Below are 11408 nucleotides of genomic sequence, written 5' to 3' on the forward strand. Positions count from 1 at the left end.
TGACAGTGTCTTCAAATAGTATGATTATCTTAGTGCACAGTTAAGATTTCTAAAGTAATATCCTTATTCACTAATGTCCTTCTGTCTTCCTTAAATGTCAGGGGCTACTCCTCTTTCCAAATTCCACCTTACTGTTGTTAATAGTCTGCACTCTGGAAATGTTATTCCTTTACCTTGGTCATCTTGTAACTAAGGCACGGTGATGTCAATTAGATCGAACCATTCATCTCCATTTGTACCATTGTTAGGGCGATCTTTTTGTGAAGTCTTCGCCTGTTCAGATAATAAGCCTTGATTTTTGTACCTGGCAAATACTCACTCTTTGCACTTATCTTATTATTTGTCGCTGATGTGTAATAATCATCATTACAAGGATTGAACTTGCTGTGTTTGCTGACCCATTCTTCCTGCCTTAACCATATCGATACACCGTTGTATGAACTCGACTGGTGAGTGCAGATATTGTCAAACTCCCTTCACCTGACAAGCCCTCACCACAACGTTGTTGCTTTCAGGCCCTATCCACACCACTAGTTAGACGGTTGTTAGAAAACAGGGGAACGCTGACATCGATCAGGGAAGTGTGATCCTCGTAAGTGAGGCATCAATTGACAAAAACCACCGTTTGTGCTCTTCAATAAAACACTTGCTGCTCTGGTGTTCCTGGTGCGTTTGCTCCAATCTCAAGCAGTAATGGTGTGTTTGTGTATTGGGGGAAGAAGGTGAACAATGAAATTGGGCAAGAAAAAGTGAGACAGAGAGACGGAGTGAGGAGTTAAAAGGACTTTGCTTGATGAATGGGAGTGTGAGAGTGCGAAGCTGTGAGCAGCCCCTGGTGGCTGCAAAAGCCTACTGCACCTGGTATTCCCAGGCAGTCTCCCACCCAAGTACTAACCAGGCCTGAGTCTGCTTAGCTTCCGAGATCAGACGAGATCGGGCATTTTCAGACTAGTATGGCCGTAGGCACTTACACCCTGCATTTATGGTTCCTTAAAGGCACACAGTGCTGCATTTACAACAACTTGTTACCAGTCAATCATACTGCACTAAAGCATTTCTCTTTCCTTTGCCTTTCTATTCTCCCATCTCCATCTTTAGCTCCTCTACTTCACCCCCTACACACACACACACACCACACACCCACACCACACACACCCACACACGTTTATTACACAACAGGATCAACTCTTTCACACTCACTCCACTCCATTTCATGCCCATCCAAGCTGCTTTACAAATGAACTCCTTTACAAATTACAACCACAGCAACATACACACACCACAACGCTGTTTAGCCCCTACAACCTCTGCCTCCATTCAATCACATCATGGCTCAGCTCTCGCCCAACTTCATATGCAAGCCTCTGGCCCTTGGTACCTTTGCTTCACAAACATTTATCTCCCTCACATTTCAATTTAACAACTCATCCAGCATCCACTGCGCTTTGTCAGAAAACGCTTACTAAAACCCACCATCCTATGTGTGTGCACGACGGCTTCCTCACATCTCTACGCAACCCTCCGGCCCTAAGTCTCACGCTATGTCCCTTCATTCTACAATCCCCAACCAGTAGAAATAGTTTATCGTTATCTACCTTCTCTTTTCCTATTCATGTCTTCAAGACTTTCATCATACCCCCCATTAACATTCTCAATTCTACAGACCACAGGCCAAAATGATATGATCTCTCCTTCCATCTTGACCATGCAAGTCCAGGTATCATTCTTGTAAATCAGTATTCTACTCCTTTCAGAAGGTGTGCTGCCCAGATCCGCTCACAGTACTCCAAGTGGGGTCTATCTAACCAGGGTTTTGTAGAACTGCAGCATAACTTCAGCATCTTTCTACTTAGAAAGGACAGCAATCTGTTTGCTTTCTGGATTATTTTCTGTACGTGTCCGTGACATTTTAAAGATGTATGCACCTGAACCCCCAAGTCTCCTTGGACATGCACTTCATACCATCCAGGAAAATACCTTGATCTGTCCCTTCTTGATCCAAAAATGGATAGCCTCACTATTGCTTTCATTCAAATGCTTTTGCCACAGTTTTGCTCATTGACTTAATCTATCAATATCCCCTTGCAATTTTATGCTGTCATCTACACAGTCTACAATGCAGCCTAACTTTGTGTCATCCACAAATTATGATATATGACTTTCTGTGCCATTATCCATTTCCTTAATAAATAACATCAATAATTGAGGCCCGAACACAAGTCCTTGTGAGACACGACTGGTTACATCCTGCCAATTGTCTACCTACCCATTGTCTCTACTTTCTATCACCTGCCACTCAAACAATTTCCGAGCCATGTCAGGAATTTGCCCTCAATTCTGTTGGCTTCTACCTACTTAAGTGGACTTTGTCAAATTCCTTCTGGAAGTCCATGTAATCAACATCTATGGACATTATTCCCTGACAGCTCCCTTAGTCCCCTCTGCAATGAATTTGTCAGGCACGACCTACCTGTCATGTGGCTCTCCCTGATTAACTCAACAATGTTTGAGGTGCTCACTTATCCCATCCTTGATTATAGACTCCAACAAATTCCCTGCCATAGGTGCTCAGCTCCATGCTCTGCAATTCCCGACTTTTCCGAGTTCTCCACTCTAAAAAAGCGTGACTGACACGTGCAACAATCCAATCCGGAGGGACGACTCCTGTATCCTGGGAATTTTGAACGATGACAGTTAGGGCTTCTATGAGGCGCTTGTCTCCTTGTTTTAACACCCGCCGATGGAAACCGCCAAATCCCAGGCATTTGTCACCCTTTGATTCCAGTCATTTCCTCATTATCGATGTTTTACTCACTTTCATTTTATTCGGTTGTTTTTCCCGATCCATTTTTCATTTCATCGGGATTTCTGGCAAGCTATCCTCCTTTTCTACTGAAAATACCGAGGCAAAAGTAATGATGCAACATCTCTGCCATTTCCCGGAGTCACTAACAATGCCCCACCTTCTCTTGACCACCCGCTTTCCCTTTAGGCCAGCGGAACAAATCTTCTTGATTTTGATGTCCCTGGAAATATTCCATTCAAAATTCCTTTTGGTAGCTCTTTTACACTGCTTTGTGTCTTTCCCGCTCTCTGTAACTTTCCCAATCAGCAGGATCTATGCTGAGATTTTTGTCAATGACTGTTTTCTTCTGTGAAGCCGAGCTTTCCCTCTCAGCGGGATCAACTGGTTTTCTATTGTCTTCAATGTTTCCTTAAACATTCTCCAGTCTTCTTCAGTTCTTTGAGCCATCAGCAGATTTTCCCACCTTATTGTGGACGGTCTCGGTCTCATCTCGTTCAAGGCGGTTTTACCGAACTCTCCAACTCCAGCAGCAGATGCATGCTTTGTACTTTCAAACACTACCTTGAACTGGGTCGCGTTATCATCGCTGTATGATAAGTGGCCACGCACGACTAGCTCACTCATTAAATCCAACTCATTACTCATTACTAAATCCAGGAGGCATTCAGGACATAATGCAGTAAGAAACAGTCCTGGCAATACACCAGACATGCACTACCTTTCTGACAAATGCTTGACTACATCTCTAAATCTCTGTGCACATTAAAATCCCTCAGGTGTAGTACTCTGGCTTTGTTACATATTACCTAGTTTTCTGCATTTTTACCATCTAGGACTCAGAGATGCTACCAGGCGGTCTGTACATAACACCTATTACAATTTTAGGCATTCGACTATTCCTCAGTTGCACCCACACGGTCTCCACTGAATGCATTCCCTTCATTATGTCCTCCCTCATCATTGAAAGAATTTTGTTTCTAATCACGGAGGCCACTCCACCATCTCTGCCATTTTCCATATCCGTCCTTTACCACTATCCTATAACCTCGGTCAGGTTATTAGGACAGATGTTAGGGGTAGATTCTTCACTCAGCGGGTTGTGAGTTCATGGAATGCCCTGCCCGTATCAGTGGTGAACTCTCCTTCTTTATGGTCATTTAAGCGGGCATTGGATAGGCATGTGGAAGTTATTGGGCTAGTATAGGTTAGGTAGGATTCGGTCGGCGCAACATCGAGGGCCGAAGGGCCTGTACTGCGCTGTATCCTTCCATGTTCTATGTTCTTCACAATTATCCTTCTGGGGATCACCTTTTGCTTTGCTCAATCTGCAGCACACTCTCCGTGGTCAATATCTCACGCCAGAGTGCTCCACCATTCAAACTGATTACCATCGATCCACCTCAACTGCACCTCCCTTCCAGAATTCCCTGAGATATCAAAACTCCATCCACTGACCCTTAAGTATCCTCAACAGTAGAACACACACCACTCTCTGGAGAATATCATTCTAAAGATTAACAACACAATAACTGCCGAAAGTTCGCCTCATCTCAGTCTGAGATGATAGGAAATACAGTCTGAAAATCCAAGTCATTGGCACCTATTGCTTCTGCTTTATCCACCCGACTGTTAATGAACACAACATTTTCTTGCATTTAGTCCAACATGAGTTTCCTTTTCTCAAAGCATCTTGACAGTGTCTTCAAATAGTATGATTATCTTAGTGCACAGTTAAGATTTCTAAAGTAATATCCTTATTCACTAATGTCCTTCTGTCTTCCTTAAATGTCAGGGGCTACTCCTCTTTCCAAATTCCACCTTACTGTTGTTAATAGTCTGCACTCTGGAAATGTTATTCCTTTACCTTGGTCATCTTGTAACTAAGGCACGGTGATGTCAATTAGATCGAACCATTCATCTCCATTTGTACCATTGTTAGGGCGATCTTTTTGTGAAGTCTTCGCCTGTTCAGATAATAAGCCTTGATTTTTGTACCTGGCAAATACTCACTCTTTGCACTTATCTTATTATTTGTCGCTGATGTGTAATAATCATCATTACAAGGATTGAACTTGCTGTGTTTGCTGACCCATTCTTCCTGCCTTAACCATATCGATACACCGTTGTATGAACTCGACTGGTGAGTGCAGATATTGTCAAACTCCCTTCACCTGACAAGCCCTCACCACAACGTTGTTGCTTTCAGGCCCTATCCACACCACTAGTTAGACGGTTGTTAGAAAACAGGGGAACGCTGACATCGATCAGGGAAGTGTGATCCTCGTAAGTGAGGCATCAATTGACAAAAACCACCGTTTGTGCTCTTCAATAAAACACTTGCTGCTCTGGTGTTCCTGGTGCGTTTGCTCCAATCTCAAGCAGTAATGGTGTGTTTGTGTATTGGGGGAAGAAGGTGAACAATGAAATTGGGCAAGAAAAAGTGAGACAGAGAGACGGAGTGAGGAGTTAAAAGGACTTTGCTTGATGAATGGGAGTGTGAGAGTGCGAAGCTGTGAGCAGCCCCTGGTGGCTGCAAAAGCCTACTGCACCTGGTATTCCCAGGCGGTCTCCCATCCAAGTACTAACCAGGCCTGAGTCTGCTTAGCTTCCGAGATCAGACGAGATCGGGCGTTTTCAGACTAGTATGGCCGTAGGCACTTACACCCTGCATTTATGGTTCCTTAAAGGCACACAGTGCTGCATTTACAACAACTTGTTACCAGTCAATCATACTGCACTAAAGCATTTCTCTTTCCTTTGCCTTTCTATTCTCCCATCTCCATCTTTAGCTCCTCTACTTCACCCCCTACACACACACACACACCACACACCCACACCACACACACCCACACACGTTTATTACACAACAGGATCAACTCTTTCACACTCACTCCACTCCATTTCATGCCCATCCAAGCTGCTTTACAAATGAACTCCTTTACAAATTACAACCACAGCAACATACACACACCACAACGCTGTTTAGCCCCTACAACCTCTGCCTCCATTCAATCACATCATGGCTCAGCTCTCGCCCAACTTCATATGCAAGCCTCTGGCCCTTGGTACCTTTGCTTCACAAACATTTATCTCCCTCACATTTCAATTTAACAACTCATCCAGCATCCACTGCGCTTTGTCAGAAAACGCTTACTAAAACCCACCATCCTATGTGTGTGCACGACGGCTTCCTCACATCTCTACGCAACCCTCCGGCCCTAAGTCTCACGCTATGTCCCTTCATTCTACAATCCCCAACCAGTAGAAATAGTTTATCGTTATCTACCTTCTCTTTTCCTATTCATGTCTTCAAGACTTTCATCATACCCCCCATTAACATTCTCAATTCTACAGACCACAGGCCAAAATGATATGATCTCTCCTTCCATCTTGACCATGCAAGTCCAGGTATCATTCTTGTAAATCAGTATTCTACTCCTTTCAGAAGGTGTGCTGCCCAGATCCGCTCACAGTACTCCAAGTGGGGTCTATCTAACCAGGGTTTTGTAGAACTGCAGCATAACTTCAGCATCTTTCTACTTAGAAAGGACAGCAATCTGTTTGCTTTCTGGATTATTTTCTGTACGTGTCCGTGACATTTTAAAGATGTATGCACCTGAACCCCCAAGTCTCCTTGGACATGCACTTCATACCATCCAGGAAAATACCTTGATCTGTCCCTTCTTGATCCAAAAATGGATAGCCTCACTATTGCTTTCGCCACAGTTTTGCTCATTGACTTAATCTATCAATATCCCCTTGCAATTTTATGCTGTCATCTACACAGTCTACATTGCAGCCTAACTTTGTGTCATCCACAAATTATGATATATGACTTTCTGTGCCATTATCCATTTCCTTAATAAATAACATCAATAATTGAGGCCCGAACACAAGTCCTTGTGAGACACGACTGGTTACATCCTGCCAATTGTCTACCTATCCATTGTCTCTACTTTCTATCACCTGCCACTCAAACAATTTCCGAGCCATGTCAGGAATTTGCCCTCAATTCTGTTGGCTTCTACCTACTTAAGTGGACTTTGTCAAATTCCTTCTGGAAGTCCATGTAATCAACATCTATGGACATTATTCCCTGACAGCTCCCTTAGTCCCCTCTGCAATGAATTTGTCAGGCACGACCTACCTGTCATGTGGCTCTCCCTGATTAACTCAACAATGTTTGAGATGCTCACTTATCCCATCCTTGATTATAGACTCCAACAAATTCCCTGCCATAGGTGCTCAGCTCCATGCTCTGCAATTCCCGACTTTTCCGAGTTCTCCACTCTAAAAAAGCGTGACTGACACGTGCAACAATCCAATCCGGAGGGACGACTCCTGTATCCTGGGAATTTTGAACGATGACAGTTAGGGCTTCTATGAGGCGCTTGTCTCCTTGTTTTAACACCCGCCGATGGAAACCGCCAAATCCCAGGCATTTGTCACCCTTTGATTCCAGTCATTTCCTCATTATCGATGTTTTACTCACCTTCATTTTATTCGGTTGTTTTTCCCGATCCATTTTTCATTTCATCGGGATTTCTGGCAAGCTATCCTCCTTTTCTACTGAAAATACCGAGGCAAAAGTAATGATGCAACATCTCTGCCATTTCCCCGGAGTCACTAACAATGCCCCACCTTCTCTTGACCACCCGCTTTCCCTTTAGGCCAGCGGAACAAATCTTCTTGATTTTGATGTCCCTGGAAATATTCCATTCAAAATTCCTTTTGGTAGCTCTTTTACACTGCTTTGTGTCTTTCCCGCTCTCTGTAACTTTCCCAATCAGCAGGATCTATGCTGAGATTTTTGTCAATGACTGTTTTCTTCTGTGAAGCCGAGCTTTCCCTCTCAGCGGGATCAACTGGTTTTCTATTGTCTTCAATGTTTCCTTAAACATTCTCCAGTCTTCTTCAGTTCTTTGAGCCATCAGCAGATTTTCCCACCTTATTGTGGACGGTCTCGGTCTCATCTCGTTCAAGGCGGCTTTACCGAACTCTCCAACTCCAGCAGCAGATGCATGCTTTGTACTTTCAAACACTACCTTGAACTGGGTCGCGTTATCATCGCTGTATGATAAGTGGCCACGCACGACTAGCTCACTCATTAAATCCAACTCATTACTCATTACTAAATCCAGGAGGCATTCAGGACATAATGCAGTAAGAAACAGTCCTGGCAATACACCAGACATGCACTACCTTTCTGACAAATGCTTGACTACATCTCTAAATCTCTGTGCACATTAAAATCCCTCAGGTGTAGTACTCTGGCTTTGTTACATATTACCTAGTTTTCTGCATTTTTACCATCTAGGACTCAGAGATGCTACCAGGCGGTCTGTACATAACACCTATTACAATTTTAGGCATTCGACTATTCCTCAGTTGCACCCACACGGTCTCCACTGAATGCATTCCCTTCATTATGTCCTCTCTCATCATTGAAAGAATTTTGTTTCTAATCACGGAGGCCACTCCACCATCTCTGCCATTTTCCATATCCGTCCTTTACCACTATCCTATAACCTCGGTCAGGTTATTAGGACAGATGTTAGGGGTAGATTCTTCACTCAGCGGGTTGTGAGTTCATGGAATGCCCTGCCCGTATCAGTGGTGAACTCTCCTTCTTTATGGTCATTTAAGCGGGCATTGGATAGGCATGTGGAAGTTATTGGGCTAGTATAGGTTAGGTAGGATTCGGTCGGCGCAACATCGAGGGCCGAAGGGCCTGTACTGCGCTGTATCCTTCCATGTTCTATGTTCTTCACAATTATCCTTCTGGGGATCACCTTTTGCTTTGCTCAATCTGCAGCACACTCTCCGTGGTCAATATCTCACGCCAGAGTGCTCCACCATTCAAACTGATTACCATCGATCCACCTCAACTGCACCTCCCTTCCAGAATTCCCTGAGATATCAAAACTCCATCCACTGACCCTTAAGTATCCTCAACAGTAGAACACACACCACTCTCTGGAGAATATCATTCTAAAGATTAACAACACAATAACTGCCGAAAGTTCGCCTCATCTCAGTCTGAGATGATAGGAAATACAGTCTGAAAATCCAAGTCATTGGCACCTATTGCTTCTGCTTTATCCACCCGACTGTTAATGAACACAACATTTTCTTGCATTTAGTCCAACATGAGTTTCCTTTTCTCAAAGCATCTTGACAGTGTCTTCAAATAGTATGATTATCTTAGTGCACAGTTAAGATTTCTAAAGTAATATCCTTATTCACTAATGTCCTTCTGTCTTCCTTAAATGTCAGGGGCTACTCCTCTTTCCAAATTCCACCTTACTGTTGTTAATAGTCTGCACTCTGGAAATGTTATTCCTTTACCTTGGTCATCTTGTAACTAAGGCACGGTGATGTCAATTAGATCGAACCATTCATCTCCATTTGTACCATTGTTAGGGCGATCTTTTTGTGAAGTCTTCGCCTGTTCAGATAATAAGCCTTGATTTTTGTACCTGGCAAATACTCACTCTTTGCACTTATCTTATTATTTGTCGCTGATGTGTAATAATCATCATTACAAGGATTGAACTTGCTGTGTTTGCTGACCCATTCTTCCTGCCTTAACCATATCGATACACCGTTGTATGAACTCGACTGGTGAGTGCAGATATTGTCAAACTCCCTTCACCTGACAAGCCCTCACCACAACGTTGTTGCTTTCAGGCCCTATCCACACCACTAGTTAGACGGTTGTTAGAAAACAGGGGAACGCTGACATCGATCAGGGAAGTGTGATCCTCGTAAGTGAGGCATCAATTGACAAAAACCACCGTTTGTGCTCTTCAATAAAACACTTGCTGCTCTGGTGTTCCTGGTGCGTTTGCTCCAATCTCAAGCAGTAATGGTGTGTTTGTGTATTGGGGGAAGAAGGTGAACAATGAAATTGGGCAAGAAAAAGTGAGACAGAGAGACGGAGTGAGGAGTTAAAAGGACGTTGCTTGATGAATGGGAGTGTGAGAGTGCGAAGCTGTGAGCAGCCCCTGGTGGCTGCAAAAGCCTACTGCACCTGGTATTCCCAGGCGGTCTCCCATCCAAGTACTAACCAGGCCTGAGTCTGCTTAGCTTCCGAGATCAGACGAGATCGGGCGTTTTCAGACTAGTATGGCCGTAGGCACTTACACCCTGCATTTATGGTTCCTTAAAGGCACACAGTGCTGCATTTACAACAACTTGTTACCAGTCAATCATACTGCACTAAAGCATTTCTCTTTCCTTTGCCTTTCTATTCTCCCATCTCCATCTTTAGCTCCTCTACTTCACCCCCTACACACACACACACACCACACACCCACACCACACACACCCACACACGTTTATTACACAACAGGATCAACTCTTTCACACTCACTCCACTCCATTTCATGCCCATCCAAGCTGCTTTACAAATGAACTCCTTTACAAATTACAACCACAGCAACATACACACACCACAACGCTGTTTAGCCCCTACAACCTCTGCCTCCATTCAATCACATCATGGCTCAGCTCTCGCCCAACTTCATATGCAAGCCTCTGGCCCTTGGTACCTTTGCTTCACAAACATTTATCTCCCTCACATTTCAATTTAACAACTCATCCAGCATCCACTGCGCTTTGTCAGAAAACGCTTACTAAAACCCACCATCCTATGTGTGTGCACGACGGCTTCCTCACATCTCTACGCAACCCTCCGGCCCTAAGTCTCACGCTATGTCCCTTCATTCTACAATCCCCAACCAGTAGAAATAGTTTTTCGTTATCTACCTTCTCTTTTCCTATTCATGTCTTCAAGACTTTCATCATACCCCCCATTAACATTCTCAATTCTACAGACCACAGGCCGAAATGATATGATCTCTCCTTCCATCTTGACCATGCAAGTCCAGGTATCATTCTTGTAAATCAGTATTCTACTCCTTTCAGAAGGTGTGCTGCCCAGATCCGCTCACAGTACTCCAAGTGGGGTCTATCTAACCAGGGTTTTGTAGAACTGCAGCATAACTTCAGCATCTTTCTACTTAGAAAGGACAGCAATCTGTTTGCTTTCTGGATTATTTTCTGTACGTGTCCGTGACATTTTAAAGATGTATGCACCTGAACCCCCAAGTCTCCTTGGACATGCACTTCATACCATCCAGGAAAATACCTTGATCTGTCCCTTCTTGATCCAAAAATGGATAGCCTCACTATTGCTTTCATTCAAATGCTTTTGCCACAGTTTTGCTCATTGACTTAATCTATCAATATCCCCTTGCAATTTTATGCTGTCATCTACACAGTCTACAATGCAGCCTAACTTTGTGTCATCCACAAATTATGATATATGACTTTCTGTGCCATTATCCATTTCCTTAATAAATAACATCAATAATTGAGGCCCGAACACAAGTCCTTGTGAGACACGACTGGTTACATCCTGCCAATTGTCTACCTACCCATTGTCTCTACTTTCTATCACCTGCCACTCAAACAATTTCCGAGCCATGTCAGGAATTTGCCCTCAATTCTGTTGGCTTCTACCTACTTAAGTGGACTTTGTCAAATTCCTTCTGGAAGTCCATGTAATCAACATCTATGGACATTATTCCCTGACAGC

General features: G+C 43.7%; 3 non-coding genes across 3 annotated transcripts; all 3 read right to left on the reverse strand.

Annotated features, from left to right (window-relative positions):
• Positions 1 to 846: 846 nt before the first annotated feature.
• Positions 847 to 965, reverse strand: LOC132830654 (5S ribosomal RNA). Its single transcript, XR_009646432.1, has one exon. It is a non-coding gene; the product is annotated as a 5S ribosomal RNA (ribosomal RNA).
• A 4378-nt stretch (positions 966 to 5343) lies between these two features.
• Positions 5344 to 5462, reverse strand: LOC132830645 (5S ribosomal RNA). The gene has a single exon (XR_009646423.1). It is a non-coding gene; the product is annotated as a 5S ribosomal RNA (ribosomal RNA).
• A 4365-nt stretch (positions 5463 to 9827) lies between these two features.
• LOC132830646 (5S ribosomal RNA) lies at positions 9828 to 9946 on the reverse strand. The gene has a single exon (XR_009646424.1). It is a non-coding gene; the product is annotated as a 5S ribosomal RNA (ribosomal RNA).
• Positions 9947 to 11408: the final 1462 nt, after the last annotated feature.

The sequence above is a fragment of the Hemiscyllium ocellatum genome, chromosome 31 (assembly GCF_020745735.1).
Source record: "Hemiscyllium ocellatum isolate sHemOce1 chromosome 31, sHemOce1.pat.X.cur, whole genome shotgun sequence".
NCBI classification, from domain to species: domain Eukaryota; kingdom Metazoa; phylum Chordata; class Chondrichthyes; order Orectolobiformes; family Hemiscylliidae; genus Hemiscyllium; species Hemiscyllium ocellatum.